The following is a 17,406-nucleotide window of genomic DNA, read 5'->3' on the forward strand; positions in this document are numbered from 1 at the left end:
AGCAACCTCATGATGGGTATAGGGAGCATTTGAGTATCATGTAGAAGCCTAAACCTATCGATGTTACATTTTAACTGGGTGAATGAAATATGAACGACAGTCATCCAATATCCTGTAATAGAAATAAGGCCATGCTCATAAAAAAATTATTGTCCTCCATCTTAAACAGCACCGACTGCCACTGGTCTTTATTAATAACCTGCAAAGCTCGTAAGGTGCCATTCAGAGCCACCTAATTCCTGTAGTGAAGTACTAGATGCTAATACCTATGAACTACAAGTATATTCCTTTGCTACTCTGATCTGATAGAGCACAGACAAAGGCTTTTGTTTCTTAGTTATCTTTAAAGCTACTCTTATAGACCCTCAGTACTTGATTCCTATACTGAAAAGCTAGCTGCTAAATACACTACACCTTTGAGCTAAATAGGTTTGGTACCGTGACCTGAGATGTCTGATAAACTGAGCTGTCTCCTCCAGCTTATTCTCCAGCTCTAATAATCAGTCCTGGGAACATCATCCCATCATTCTAATGACTCCATCAAGCCTATTATCACACATCTTTGTGCAGACCTCTTCTTAATATTTATGCTAATCCACAGCTATTTGGAAAGCTTCACCAGATAGCCCACATTGTAAAATGTTACCCTAAATGCTTAATTAGGTTTTTAAAACTAGGCAACCAATTCCCCCTCACACTCTTATTTTGACTTCATGTGTCCTTATCCTTGGTGTTATGAATCTAATTTGTCCTTGATATATACATAGGGAGAAAGGTTAGTTCACAGGAAGTCTGTAGAAAGTAGTGCCTACTTTTTGACACATTTTGTCATACTGCCAAGCCCCTCTAGCCGGTCAATATCTGGCAACAAGGCAGTTTCCCTATAAGACGCATGTACTCATTGTCACTGGTAATGACAAAGTCAAAAAAGCATTGACCTATCCATCAAATACAAAAAGCTTTTTAGACTTTATAGTATAGGGATTATGATCACTGCAACTCTATTTATCCTCATTCACGGCTACCAGGCCTGCAGTATGTAGTAACTATTGTTATTTTGAATAGTTTATTAGAGTTCCACCATTACCTCTCTTCTAGCCACATAAAAAAAATCCCTTAGTTGTAAAGGCTTTTTGAAACCTGGCAGGGTTGTTCCTTTGGCCTATGATAGGAGTCGTGACTTCCATCTCATTCAGTTTGATTAACTGCTCTTGAATTCTTTGGCTGCAAAGCTATTCACTTAAATGGTCAACAGCACAGCAGAGGGCCATCATGCAATCACTTTGAAATACTTTTTTCCCCCCACTGTATTTGATCCCCTGCTGATTTTGTACGTTTGCCCACTGACAAAGAAAGAATCAGTCTATAATTTTAATGGTAGGTTTATTTCAACAGTGAGAGACAGAATAACAACAAAAAAATCCAGAAAAACGCATGTCAGAAATGTTATACATTTATTTGCATTTTAATGAGGGAAATAAGTATTTGACCCCCTCTCAATCAGAAAGATTTCTGGATCCCAGGTGTCTTTTATACAGGTAACGAGCTGAGATTAGGAGCACACTCTTAAAGGGAGTGCTCCTAACCACAGCTTGTTACCTATAAAAAAGACACCTGTCCACAGAAGCAATCAATCAATCAGATTCCAAACTCTCCACCATGGCCAAGACCAAAGAGCTCTCCAAGGATGTCAGGGACAAGATTGTAGACCTACACAAGGCTGGAATGGGCTACAAGACCACCGCCATTCAGCTTGGTGAGAAGGTGACAACATTTGGTGCGATTATTCACAAATGGAAGAAACACAAAAGAACTGTCAATATCCCTCGGCCTGGGGCTCCATGCAAGATCTCACCTCGTGGAGTTGCAATGATCATGAGAACGGTGAGGAATCAGCCCAAAACTACACGGGAGGATCTTGTCAATGATCTCAAGGCAGCTGGGACCATAGTCACCAAGAAAACAATTGGTAACACACTACCCCGTGAAGAACTGAAATCCTGCAGCGCCCGCAAGGTCCCCCTGCTCAAGAATACATATACATGCCCATCTGAAGTTTGCCAATGAACATCTGAATGACTCAGAGGACAACTGGTGAGAGTGTTGTGGTCAGATGAGACCAAAATGGAGCTCTTTGACATCAACTCAAGTCGCCGTGTTTGGAGGAGGAGGAATGCTGCCTATGACCCCAAGAACACCATCTCCACCGTCAAACATGGAGGTGGAAACATTATGCTTTGGGTTGTTTTTCTGCTAAGGGGACAGGACAACTTCACCGCATCAAAGGGACGATGGACGGGGCCGTGTACTGTCAAATCTTGGGTGAGAACCTCCTTCCCTCAGCCAGGGCATTGAAAATGGGTCGTGGATGGGTATTCCAGCATGACAATGACCCAAAACACATGGCCAAGGCAACAAACGAGTGGCTCAAGAAGAAGCACATTAAGGTCCTGGAGTGGCCTAGCCAGTCTCTAGACCTTAATCCCATAGAAAATCTGTGGAGGGAGCTGAAGGTTCGAGTATGCCAAACGTCAGCCTCGAAACCTTAATGACTTGGAGAAGATCTGCAAAGAGGAGTGGAACAAAATCCCTCCTGAGATGTGTGCAAACCTGGTGGCCAACTACAAGAAACGTCTGACCTCTGTGATTGCCTGTTCTGTGATTGCCAACTACAAGAAACGTCTGACCTCTGTGATTGCCTGTTCTGTGATTGCCTGATTGCCTGTGATTGCATGTTCTTCACAAAGAGGGCAACAGATGCTACTGAGACAGATGTCTATGTGTCAGGGGAGAAGCTCCAGGTGGTATCTGATTTTAAGTACCTTGGAATCATACTTGATTCCAACCTCTCTTTTAAAAAGCATGTGAAAAAGGTAATTCAAATAACCAAATTCAACCTAGCTAATTTCCGATTTATACGAAATTGTTTGACCACAGAGGTAGCAAGACTGTACTTCAAATCGATGATACTCCCCCACTTAACATACTGCTTGACTAGTTGGACCCAAGCTTGCTATACAACATTAAAACCTATTCAGTCTGTCTACAAACAGGCTCTCAAAGTGCTCGATAGGAAGCCCAATAGCCATCATCACTGTTACATCCTCAGAAAGCATGAGCTCCTGAGTTGGGAAAATCTGGTGCAATACACCGACGCATGTCTTGTATTCAAGATCCTAAATGGCCTAGCTCCCCCTCCACTCAGTACTTTTGTTAAACAGAAAATCCAAACATATGGCAGCAGATCCACAAGGTCTGCCATGAGAGGTGACTGTATAGTTCCCTTAAGGAAAAGCACCTTTAGTAAATCCGCTTTCTCTGTGAGAGCGTCCCATGTCTGGAATACACTGCCATCAGACACACAGAACTGCACCACATATCACACTTTCACAAAATGCATGAAGACATGGCTAAAGGTCAATCAGATTTGTGAACATAATCCCTAGCTGTGTATTGCCGCTTTCCATGTTGTCTGTTGTCTGTAGCTTGTGAGGTGTGGAAACACTTTGTTTTTATGGATTTTGTCTTGTTGCTTTTTGTTCTATGTTGCTCTGTCTGTATGCTACATCTTGCTTGTCCTATGTTGCTCTGTCTTTATGCTATGTCTTGCTTGTCCTATGTTACTCTGCGTGTGCTCACTGTTCTATGATTGTCTATATTGTAATTGTTTTTAATAACCTGCCCAGGGACTGCGGTTGAAAATTAGCCGGCTGGCTAAAACCGGCACTTTTACTGAAACGTTGATTAATGTGCACTGTCCCTGTAAAAATAAAATAAACTCAAACTCAAACAAGGGTTTTGCCACCAAGTACTTAGTCATGTTTTGCAGAGGGGTCAAATACTTATTTCCCTCATTAAAATGCAAATCAATTTATAACATTTTTGACATTAGTTTTTCTGGATTCTTTTGTTGTTATTCTGTCTCTCACTGTTCAAATAAACCTACTACTAAAATTATAGACTGATAATTTCTTTGTAAGTGGGCAAACGTACAAAATCAGCAGGGGATCAAATACTTTTTTCCCCCACTGTATGGCTCACACAGCGGGAGAGAGGGGACTGAAAAGACAACAACATACTCAACATACACACTCATCACAGCACATACTTTTGTATATATAGTGTATGTGGACACCCCTTCAAATTATTGGATTCGGCTATTTCAGCCACACCTGTTGCTGACAGGTGTATAAAATCGAGCACACAGCCATTCAATCTTCATAGACAAACATGGCAGTAGATTGGCCTTACGTCAGTACGAGAACTGTTAGTCGAGAGCTTCATGAAATGGGATTCCATGGCCAAGCAGCCGCACACAAACCTAAGATCACCATGCGCAATACCAAGCGTCGGCTGGAGTGGTGTAAAGCTTGCCGCCATTGGACTTTGGAGCAGAGGAAACGGGTTCTCTAGAGGGATAAATCACGCTTCACCATCTGGCAATACGATGGACAAATCTGGGTTTGGCAGATGCCAGGAGAACGCTACCTGCCTCAATGCATGTGCCAACTGTAAAGTTTGGTGGTGGAGGAATAATGGTCTGGGGCCGTTTTTCATGGTTCGGGCTAGGCCCCTTAGTTCCAGTGAAGGGAAATCTTAACGCTACAGCATACAATGACATTGTAGACAATTCTGTGCTTCCAACTTTGTGGCAACAGTTTGGGGAAGGCCCATTCCTGTTTCAACATGACAATTCCCCTGTGCACAAAGCGAGGCCCATACAGAAAAAGTTTGTCGAAATAGGTGTGGAAGAACTTGATTGTGCTGCACAGAGCCCTGACCTCAACCCCTATCGAAAACCTTTGGGATGAATTGGAACGCCAACTGTGAGTCAGGCCTAATCGCCCAACCTCACTAATGCTCTTGTGGCCGAATGGAAGCAAGTCCCCGTAGCAATGTTTCAACATCTAGTGGAAAGCCTTCCCAGAATAGTGGAGGCTGTTATAGCAGCAAAGGGGGGACCAACTCCATATTAATGACAATGATTTTGGAATGAGATGTTCGACGAGCAGGTGTCCACATACTTCTGGTCATGTTGCCTAGTGGTTAGAGCGTTGGGCCTGTAACCGAAAGGTTGCTAGATCGAGTCCCCGAGCTGACAAAGTAAAAATCTGTTGTTCTGCCCCTGAACAAGACACTGTTCCTAGGCTGTCATTGTAAGTAAGAAATTGTTCTTAACTGACTTGCCTAGTTAAATAAAGGTTAAATAAAAAAAATGATTAAAAAAATATACTGTATGATACAATAGGTGACCTTGGTAACACGTTAGGTAATCGATGTATGTGATTGAAAGGGGTCTCAAGACCGCTATGGATTCCCACTGAAAGCGGTTGTTATGATTTGTAGAATCTGAACTGAAATAGCCCGTAGCAGCACAGCACTTCAGTGCAGGGGATTGGAGAACTCAGAAGGCGTGTAGCAACAGATCATGTTTTGTTCATTGTCATGCAAAATATTATTGACTAGTATATCAGAATTGTTATTCACAGTACACGTACTGTAGGTCTACATGCACAGCAGTAACATTCCAGCTTTGACAGAATTATTTAGCACCATCACAACGCTCTACTTAACGTCTCTATGGCAGGTAGTTACAGAGCACGCCACCACATGCCAGTTATGAATCAGTGAGATTGTTATTCCTGGACACCAATCCAAGGCTTAATATGTCCTGTGATGACACAGCAGAGATGACATGCTTTAAACTCTGCTTAGATTAACAGCCCAGTGCAGTCCAGAGAGAGAGAGAGAGAGAAAAAAAATTCATATGAGGGCCAGCCAGACTCTCTCTCGCTCACACACACCACACACTCCGATGAAGCACATTCCCGCCAATGAAAAAGGACAACCCAGCAAGGCCATACAGATAAAGTTTCCCCTGACGATCCAGCGTGGGAAACATATACTGCTGTGCTTTCTTCACAGAGGCTACTATTAGTTACCAACCCCTTAGAAGGACATTACATTGGCAATTCATTCTTTAGGTGACTCTATGTATTCTTTACTTACTCTTATATAGTGTTTTCCATCACATGACTTTCTCAACGGAAATGTTCTATTTTGAAATATAATTCATTTGGTCTCTGCTTTCTATTTAAGCTCAGAGGACAAAAAAGACATTTCCTTGAAATGGATTTGAATAAATGCCCTTTAGAAAAAAAAGGTCACCCACCCGAGCCACAAAACTTGAATTGTCATTTATCAAACCATTCCCACACTGGCTACGTCTTTGGATTTGACAGCCAGTTTGAATGGTCTCCTCTGATCTGATTTGAGCTCATGACCAAAATGTATTTTCACTTTGCATGCAGGCTATGAATATGTAACTTCATAGAATCCCATTCATGAGAATGTAGCTGAATCATTATGTTTGTCTGGGTCCAGGCATGGTAAGATGTTATTTAACCTCCACCCTAGTCAACAGCCAGTGGAATCGCGTGGCGCGAAATACAAATACCTCAAAAATGCTATAACTTCAATTTCTCAAACATATGACTATTTTACACCATTTTAAAGACAAGACTCTTGTTAATCTAACCACATTGTCCGATTTCAAAAAGGCTTTACAGCGAAAGCAAAACCTTAGATTATGTCAGGAGAGTACCCTGCCAAAAATAATCACACAGCCATTTTCAAAGCAAGCATATATGTCACAAAAACCAAAACCACAGCTAAATGCAGCACTAGCCTTTGATGATCTTCATCAGATGATACTCCTAGGACATTATGTTATACAATACATGCATGTTTTGTTCAATCAAGTTCATATTTATATCAAAAAACAGCTTTTTACATTAGCATGTGATGTTCAGAACTAGCATACCCACCGAAAACTTCCGGTGAATTTACTAAATTACTCATGATAAACGTTCACAAAATACATAACAATTATTTTAAGAATTATAGATACAGAACTCCTTTATGCAATCGCGGTGTCAGATTTTAAAATAGCTTTTCGGCGAAAGCACATTTTGCAATATTCTGAGTACATAGCTCGGCCATCACGGCTAGCTATTTTGACACCCACCAAGTTTGGGACTCACTAAACTCAGAATTACTATTAGAAAAATTGGATTACCTTTGCTGTTCTTCGTCAGAATGCACTCCCAGGACTTCTACTTCAACAACAAATGTTGTTTTGGTTCCAAATAATCCATAGTTATATTCAAATAGCTCCGTTTTGTTTGTGCATTCAGGTCACTATCCGAAGGGTGTGCGAGCGCATTTCGTGATACAAAATGTCAAAATATTCCATTACCGTACTTAGAAGCATGTCAAACGCTGTTTAAAATCTATTTTTATGCTATTTTTCTCGTAAAATAGCGATAATATTCCAACCGGGCAACGTTGTATTCATTCAAAGGCTGAAAGAAAAAAATTGAGAATTCTCGTGACTGCGCATCTCAGTCTCACTGTCCCCAGGCTGACCACTCACAAACTCTCCTACTGTTCTTCGCCCAGAGACAGCAGACACCCCATTCCACTTTCTGGCGGCTTTAGAGAGCCAATGGGAGCCTTAGAAAGTGTCACGTTACAGCACAGATGCTGCATTTTCGATAGAGATGCAACAGAAGGACAACAAATTGTCAGACAGGGCACTTCCTGTATGGAATCTTCTCAGGATTTGGCCTGCCATATGAGTTTTGTTATACTCACAGACACCATTACATTTACATTTAAGTCATTTAGCAGACGCTCTTATCCAGAGCGACTTACAAATTGGTGCATTCACCTATAATATCCATTCAAACAGTTTTAGAAACTTTAGAGTGTTTTCTATCCAAATCTACTAATTATATGCATATTCTCGTTTCTGGGCAAGAGTAGTAACCAGTTTAAATCGGGTACGTTTTTTATCCGGCCGTGCAAATACTGCCCCCTAGCCCCAACAGGTTTTAACTAGGCAAGTCAGACAAATTCTTATTTACATTGACAGCCTACCCCAGCCAAACCCAGACAACACTTGGTCAATTGTGCGCCGCCCTATGGGACTCCCAATCATGGCCAGATGTGATATAGCCTGGATTCAAACTAGGGACTGTAGTGACACCTCTTGCACTGAGATGTAGTGCCTTAGACCGCTGCGCCACAAGCTTTCAATAAGCAAAGAATATAATAGAAAATAAGTTCCTTCAGTCACTTATTCATTTTATAATCGACCAGAAATCAAAGTATTTTAAGGCTTCAGTTCTTTATTACTCAGGTCAAATACATGATGTTTCTTATCGGCAGGGTGTTATACAAAATAAAACAATTAGTTGCAACATTTCCGTAACTGTGTAGGTACCGTTGTAGAACATATCTCTTACTTTCAGCACTGTAAAAGACAGAAAGTTTTTTTTTTTGTTACCTGGTAAGTTGACTGAGAACACATTCTCATTCACAGCAACAACCTGGGGAATGGTTACAGGGGAGAGGAGGGGGATGAATGAGCCAATTGGAAGCTGGGGATGATTAGGTGGACAAATTGGGAATTTAGCCAGGACACCGGGGTTAATGCCCCTACTCTTACGATAAGTGCCATGGGATCTTTAGTGACCACAGAGAGTCAGGAGACCCGTTTAATGTTCCATCCAAAAGGCAGCAACCTACAAGGGGAAATGTCCCCAATCCCTGCCCTGGGATAAAAAAAATAGAACAGAGGAAAGAGTACGACCTGCTGGCCCACCAACACCACTATTTATTTATTTAAAAATATATGTATATTTTATTGAATATCCGAAACATACAATATACTTGCAAGAAGGTTTGCTGCGTCTGTCAGCGTAGTGTCCAGAGCATGGAGGCGCTACCAGGAGACAGGCCAGTACATCAGGAGACGTGGAGGAGGCCGTAGGAGGGCAACAACCCAGCAGCAGGACCGCTACCTCCGCATTTGTGCAAGGAGGAGCAGGAGAAGCACTGCCAGAGCCCTGCAAAATGACCTCCAGCAGGCCACAAATGTGCATGTGTCTGCTCAAACGGTCAGAAACAGACTCCATGAGGGTGGTATGAGGGCCCGACGTCCACAGGTGGGGGTTGTGCTTACAGCCCAACACCGTGCAGGACATTTGGCATTTGCCAGAGAACACCAAGATTGGCAAATTCGCCACTGGCGCCCTGTGCTCTTCACAGATGAAAGCAGGTTCACACTGAGCACGTGACAGACGTGACAGAGTCTAGAGACGCCGTGGAGAACGTTCTGCTGCCTGCAACATCCTCCAGCATGACCGGTTTGGCGGTGGGTCAGTCATGGTGTGGGGTGGCATTTCTTTGGGGGGCCGCACAGCCCTCCATGTGCTCGCCAGAGGTAGCCTGTCTGCCATTAGGTACCGAGATGAGATCCTCAGACCCCTTGTGAGACCATATGCTGGTGCGGTTGGCCCTGGGTTCCTCCTAATGCAAGACAATGCTAGACCTATATATACATACACATACATATATACATATATATATATATATACATACACATACATATATATATATAAACAAAGGACATCAAGGACAACTAAAATCATAACAGCAATGCCAACTGTATATGTTTGAGTGCATGTCTGGCACTATTACATGTATGTGTGTGTTCTTGTATGCGTTTATTTGAATGTGTGTGCATATGCACGTGTACAAACACCTGCACGGCATCAGCCTCAGGCAAACAGCATTAGCTGTAAAAACACTGCCCCTCAGTGTCATTCAAACATACTTTTTTTTACTTGTATGTTTGTCCATCATCTCCCGCACAGCAACTCCACTCCCATTTGTCTCCAATTCCACATCCTCACCAACACCACTTCCAGCAGCATCTGGTCTCCCATCCAGGACCAACCGTGCTTAGCTTCAGAGGCAAGCCAGCAGTGGGGTGCAGGGTGGTATGCTGCTGGCTAAAAATGTATGGTATTTGAATGTGTTCAGCACATGAAAACACTCGATTAACTTTTAACTTCGGGTCCGCCTCGTCCCGCTGCGTCATCCTCTATTTCCAAAGTAATATACAGAACGTTAGCGTTTATCCCTACGTATATACATATGACTCTGATTCCAACAGTTGCTGCCTTACAATAAGAAAAGCAGACACAGCAATTTCACAAGCTAGCTCTCTCATAAAAACATGTTTGTTCTGTCTGTTTGTTCTGATAGAAATGATGATAATAATGTCAGAGTATCCGAGACTTTTTATCTTCTTTCAGACTGTAAATTTATAGACTGTAATTGTTAGAATCTACAACAACCAGACAGACAGTAATTTCACAAGCTACATCTCTCATGCTATTGTTCAGGTGATATAAAAGCATAATAATCTCAGTTTAACCCAGACTTCAACTATATGTTTGCCCCAGTATAATAGCACCATTCAGTTCTCTCTGATCTCTCCATAACAGCTCTAACCTTCCACAGTGAGCTGGAAGAACTTGGTGGTGTCTCCATACTCTATGGATGTTGCCATACAGCTGAAGAGTCCTGGGTGGAGGACCCTTAGGGCCTTGGTGATGGTGACCTTGGCCTCTCTGCCGTCCTGGTACAGGGTGTAACCACCGCTGACCAGGTCTAGGGCCTCCCCGTCCAGCAGCCACAACACCGTCACAGGGGGGTTGTCATAGACGGGACAGGACAGCACCATGACACTAAACTCCTCCACTGTCACATTGTCTGTCCCTGACAGATTTGGTGGGACAGCAGGAGGAGAGGAACAAGAGGAAGAGGAGGAGGAGAGGAATAGAGAGATCAGGAGGAACCAAATATTCTATGATAGGGATCGATAGGGCTCTCCAATGTAATTGAGTGTGTGCTAAGGCATACACACATTTATCATGCTATGAATTCTATTGCAAATGTACATTAAGAATTATCTTACCTCTACAATTTTCTTTATGTAGAAATGATTGTTGTGTCATCCCCCCTCCCTCAACTTTGAAAAGGTTGATGACATCCGCTCCTCATTCAGTCAGCCTATTCACTCATCCACTGGTCCCCCTCACACAGAACTACCATACGCCTTGACCTCTTCTCCCCTCTTTCTCCAGATGAAATCCTGAGACTAGTGTGGTCCGGCCGCCCAACAACCTGCCTGCTCAGTCCCATCCTCTCCTCCCTTCTCTAGACCATCTCTGGAGACCTTGTCCCATTCCTCACTTCCCTCATCAACTCATCCCTGACTACTGTCTGCGTTCCCTCTGACTTCAAGGTAGCCAGTCGCTCACATCCTAAAAAACAACAACACTCGGCCCCTCTGAAAACTACAAACCGGTATCCCCTCTTTCTTGTCTTTCCAAAACACTTGACCGTGCTGTCTCTGACCAACTCTCTCGCTATCTCTCTCAGAACGATCTTCTTGACCCTAATCAGTCAGGCTTCAAGACTGGTCACTCAACCGAGACTGCTCTTCTCTGTATCATGGAGGCTCTCCGCACTGCCAAAGCTGACTCTCTCTCCTCTGTTCTCATCTTCCTCGATCTATCCGCTGCCTTCGACACCATGAACCATCAAATTCACGCACCACGTAATCGCGCTACTGGTGTCCCTTAGGGCTCGGTTCTAGGCCCTCCCCTCTTCTCTCTACACAACAAGTCACTTGACTCTGTCATGTCCTCACATGGTCTCTCCCTCCTATCATTGCTATTCGGATGACACTAAACTACTTTTCTCCTTCCCCTCTTCTGACACCCAGGTGGACACATGCATCTCTGCGTGCCTGGCAGATATGTCGGCCCACCACCTCAAGCTCAACCTCAACAAGAAGGAGCTGCTCTTCCTCCCAGGGAAGGCCTGCCCATTCCATGACCTCTTCATCACGGTTGACAACTCCACGGTGTCCCCCTCCCAGAGCGCAAAGAACCTTGGTGTGACCCTGGACAACAACCTTTCATTCTCTGCAAACATCAAAGCAGTGGCTCGCTCCTGCAGATTCATGCTCTACAACATCCGTAGAGTACGACCGTACCTCACACAGGAAGTGGTGCAGGTCTTAATCCAGGCACTTGACATCTCCCGTCTGGACTACTGCAACTCACTGTCGGCTGGGCTCCCCGCTTGTGCCATCAAACCCCTGCACTTATCCAGAACGCTGCAGCCCGCCTGATGTTCAACTTTCCCAAGTTCTCCCATGTCACCCCGCTCCTCAGCACACTTCACTGGCTTCCAGACAAAGCTTGCATCCAATGCAAGACCATGGTGCTTGTCTATGGATCAGCAAGATGAACTGCCCCTGACTACTTTCAGGCTATGCTCAAACCCTACACTCCAACTCGAGTACTCCGTTCTGCCACCTCTGGTCTCATGGCCCTTCCAACCCTACAGGAGGGTAGCTCCCACTCAGCCCAGTCCAAGCTCTTCTCTGTCCTGGCACCCCAATGGCAGACCCAGCTTCCCCCTGAAGCTAGGACAGCAGAGTCCCTGCCCATCTTCCGAAAACATCTGAAACCCTACCTCTTCCAAAAGTATCTTAAATAATCCCCCAGCAGATTTAACAGAATAAGATTTAGAGTTGAGCATGTTCCCTTCCTTTACTGAGACTAAGCTGCAGCCCTGCCTGGTACCACTGCAGCTCCTCCTCCCCCCGCCCCTCTAGATTGGTGTATCCACCCCACGTCCACGTCTCCGTGCCCCACATCACCCGCCCCGATTCTGACCACACGTGTAAATGGAACATAATTCCCTTTTATGCACTTTTCTCTCTATCCGTACTCTGACCTTGAATTTAAGCATGCCAATATAATCATATTCACCCGCTATTCGTTAGTGTGGCGATCTAAGTAATGAATTGATGTGTGACGGAGGTGTCTCCAGATACGCTGTATATTGACCTTGAATTCCTTCCCTCATAATTCCACCACATTATCATACAAGGAAACCATGAATAAGGTTGAGTGAACCTGCCGGTTCCAAGTGGAAAAAGCATACAAATATTTTTTTCAGATAGAAATAACAGCATTCTCCATGCAATGTCATTTATAAATTGATAGGAGCTATTGATAACAGCTAGGTAAATGAGTAATCCGTTTGGAGAAGGGGACTGTAAAAACACACAGCAATTTTTTTAGATCATTTTTCCTTATGATCCCTGGCAGGGCCGGTCCTGGACATTCTATCGCTCTAGGCGAGACAATAATCTGCAATAAACTGCTGGCTACTCGTCCATTGTATAACCCAAAAACAGAAGTGCTTCCCTAAAAGCTGCCTGGGTTTAAACAAACATCTTCTTTTCAGGAAGAGAAAAGCCCAATTAATAGGGACAGAATAGCAAAGTCATTTTGTTATCTCCTCGAATATTATAGGCTGCAGTTTAGCTTCAGAATGTCATAGTGAGGAATCAACATATCTCCATATGCATCGGTCACGTTTTTCGAGGGCTTTTTTAGAGCTTGTTTCTACCATAAAGCATCACAGAGTTAAGCATTGTTATAGAACGCTTGATATAATCTGGATACGTTTTATGTATTTATTTCAAAATATAAAGCAAACAATATATATCATTTTTTCCCTTTTCTTTAACACAGGGTATGTGATACCCTCACTCAGTTAGAGCCCAGGTTTTAGTTAAACACACTAAGCCCTTCCCAGACACAGAGGTATTTAATCAGTGCATGAGACAGTATTGGGGTGTTTGGCTATATCGATATCTATGGATAGGATAATTGTGCCTGTCAAAAAAGTAGGCTATTTAGTCTCCACCTGGAGTGGCCTCTTTCCTCTGCTGCGGTGCTGTATTGCACTCAGCGATGTTTTCTCTCCGTAGCTGTCCATGGTCCAGAAATCAAATCATCCGAGTTTGCTTGAACACCAGCCTGATCTCCAGCTCCTTCCACCTCTGGAAACTATCTAAACTATCTAGGTGGTCATGCGACTTCTCATTCGAGCTGAGGTGGCACAGATTCTTCCAGTCCCTGGTTCCGTCCCTGACCTGCGCAGATTTGCATTCGTGTGACAAAAGTTTGCAGCGAAAACAGAAGGCTGCATCGTTTTGCTTAGAATAGACAAGCCTTTGTCTCTCCACTTTCTCCCCGTTCGCCATCCTCCTATTGTAGTGGGCCACCGAAAACTTTCGTTGCCCCTCATCTCTTGGGAAATTCCCCTCCTTATCCTGATGTGGCCCAGCCTGCACTAACATATCCCGTAAAGAGCCATTACCATATTTTGGTCACTCAATGGGATATTTTATGTTTTTTGTCTGGGAGTCGGATTTAGCAGTACCACCACTGTTATCCGGGACGGGGAGCTAAGAATTTGATTCTGGGTCCAAGATAGTTGTGTCTTAGTTGGCATTGTTTGGAGGTGTTGCTAGGCCTGCTGCTGGAATCAGCGAACGGGTGCTTGTCGTTCTCGGCGAATGAATGGCCTGTCCGCGTAGGCTTGTCATTCTCCACGCCGGCTGATGGACATTGCTGCACGCTGATACATTTCACCAGCGAATCTTTGGGCCTCTTTTCTCATTGTTTTTTATTCGCTTTGTTTCAAATCTCTATAGATTACTTTTAGCTAAAATTATATCCACTAGTAGTAGCTAGCTAACGTTAACAGGCTAGGTTAGGCTACTGCCTTAATCACTAATCGTCTTCGTCACACACACAAACATAAAAATAATAATTTAATTGGCAGATTCATTTTTATTAATGTCTCACAATTGGATAATCCCATACAAACACACACATCACCATAGCTACTTCGGGAGAAGCGGGAATGGGGTGGAGGTAGGAGCTGCAGCAACGCTATGAGCTGGTGGATGGGGTGCAGCAGGCGGTGTAGAGCCTATCTGGGGCGCCGAAGTGCGGCAGCCAATTGTCAAAATGCCTCCCCAAATTCAAGTGCCGCCATAGGCTGCGGCCTATGGAAGGGCCGGCCCTGAACCCTGGAGACGAATGGGAAACCAGTCATATGAAAGCAAACTGAAAATCATATCAACTTGAAATGTTTTGTTGCCCCTTTTCCACGGTGATGTAGGCTAGAAATAGCTGTGCCGTTATTCTGAATTTTAATGGTGTGCCCTCATCATTTGCGCAGATGAAATTTGGAGACCCAAGCTATAGGATTCTGTAGGGCTGGACCTGCAGAGTTGATGTATATGCTTTAGAATGTTTTAATTTAATACCAGAGTTTTTTTCTATTTTATTTTACAATTTGTATAATGTTAAATATTAGCCACTATCGGGAACTAACATCAGTAATACACACATACATGTATTATTAACTGTCACTTTAGTGTTTGTTTTCTTCCATTTGTAGCTTCCATTTTGCATCATACCATTCCAGAAATCCCTCCAGGTAATTTTGTCCAAAATTAGGTTGTAGATAGCAGGTCATTTTAATTAGGTTGTAGATAACCCAGCAAATAACTATCTTTCCAAGGTGCAGCTGCTGTCTAATCTGTTGCACATTTAAGTGTGTTTAGGATAAACTGTAATAAAACAAATGGGGAAATACACATGGTGCTGTTCCCAGACAAAACAAGGTGTCTACGTTCTAGACAAAATACTGGTCTACTTGCTCTTTGATGTAGTTATTGTAGCCTATAGGAGTGACTAGGAGAATGAGCATGTATCATGGTAGGTAAGGGCACCAGTTGGTGCTGAAACTGAGACGAATATGCATATATTTACATGGCTTTCTTTCATTGTGGGAGGGTTTTCAGAGGGTTTTTAGCAGTTCAATTAAATGTATTCAGCGTCTGCAAGGTAACCACGCCTGCAAAGCTCATTACCATAGCCATGGGAAAATCTGAATTAAATACAAATATTAATACAAATAATAATTATATATATTTCTTTTCTCTCACAAAAGTAGAGCACTGGGCCTTTACTAGTCCTGTATTAGCAGACCGATGTAGCACGAAAAAACAAACACAATTCTGCATCCCCTCTTAGAAGAAATCGCAGCACCCCCACCTCCAAACATCTTCCCATGGCTATGCCACTATGCACCTCCATAAGGTAAGTCTGAATACCAACAACATTTTCTAAGTTGGAATCGGGCCCCTAAAGCACATCCAAAACGAGAACAATAGGACTGGTTTTGGTACCATTATAAAAACACCAGACATGATTACAATACATCTTTGTAATGTACTTACAGTAGCTATTCCTTTCTGTATGTAATTTATGCAATCTGACTGACTGACACCGCGTGTGATATTAGGTTGGGTGACTCGTGTTGGCTTTCCTCCATGGCTTTTATTCTTCTGATCTATTTTATTTCAATGTTTCCTGTTTCACACTCTATATACACACACCTCAGACATGACACATACCCATCTATAATAGGGTCAATTAATTATACACCAAGCACTGGTACTCACTGTGCTGGATAAACATTATCTTAGTGATGAAAGGGGATAGTTTTCATGGCAGAGAGGTAGATATCGGTAGAGTATTTTTGGAATAAAGGAGGGTTCTTTTTATTGACCTGCTGCTAGCTGATACAAACAGCCCAGAAAGAGAAACGGGGTTAAGGGCTTTTATCAGGGGGTTTATTTTCATCCTGAAGGCTGGAGACCTAGAGGAGAAAGCCAAGGGACAATAATATGTTATAGCTCACAGAAAAGCTTCCCTCTGCAGTGCCTGTGGTCAAGTGGTAACACTGCCAGCTCTTAGCACATCATTTATATAACGACCACTGAGGCCAGAGGGTTCAATCCCTGCGCTGCATCCAATTTTCCCACTGTGTTTCCTCTTCACATGTCCCTGTGTTTCTAAGCTGTCCAAACAAGAGAGGCAGAGCGAGAGAGGCAAGGCAAGCAGGGATATGAAGTGCCATCATCAGTCCAGGAGATTGTGAACAACACGATAACAGACGGGCATCAGAGGGGAAGCAACAAGATGACAAGATGACAAGTGACACGGCACATGATGTCTGATGTGGCCTGATTGTTCCAGTCAGGCAGTCCAGAGACTGACACAGTACATTCTTAGAAAAAAAGGTGCTTTCTAGAACCAAAGGGTTCTTCGGCTGTCCCCATAGCAGAACCCTATGAAGAATCCCTTTTGGGTTCCATGTAGAACCCTTCTAAATGGAACCCAAAATGGTTCTACCCGCAACCAAAAAAGGTTCACCTATGGGGACAGCCAAATAACCTTTTTGGAACCTTTTGATAGCAATTGAGATTTTAGACAGCTTTCATCCCTCCAAGTATTTACAGCCCTGTTGCCCCCTCCTGTGCTGAGAGAGTGGGAGTGCAGATAGATAGATAGATGGATACTACATCTCCCTGTCACTGTCATCAGTTCTCTCTACCTGATAGGTGTCTTTATAGTTTTTGGCTGTGTCTACTGGTTTTGGTTTGTAATTCTCCTCCATAAACGAACTTCAGACAACAGCACCTTTCCATAAAGTTTTCATGAGAATACATAGTTTGGCACAGCTGTTTAAGGCACTGCATCGCAGTGCTAGAGGCGCCTCTACAGACCCAGGTTTGATCCCGGGCTGTATCTCAACCGGCCG

Source organism: Salmo trutta, chromosome 26 (assembly GCF_901001165.1).
Source record: "Salmo trutta chromosome 26, fSalTru1.1, whole genome shotgun sequence".
Lineage (NCBI taxonomy): Eukaryota > Metazoa > Chordata > Actinopteri > Salmoniformes > Salmonidae > Salmo > Salmo trutta.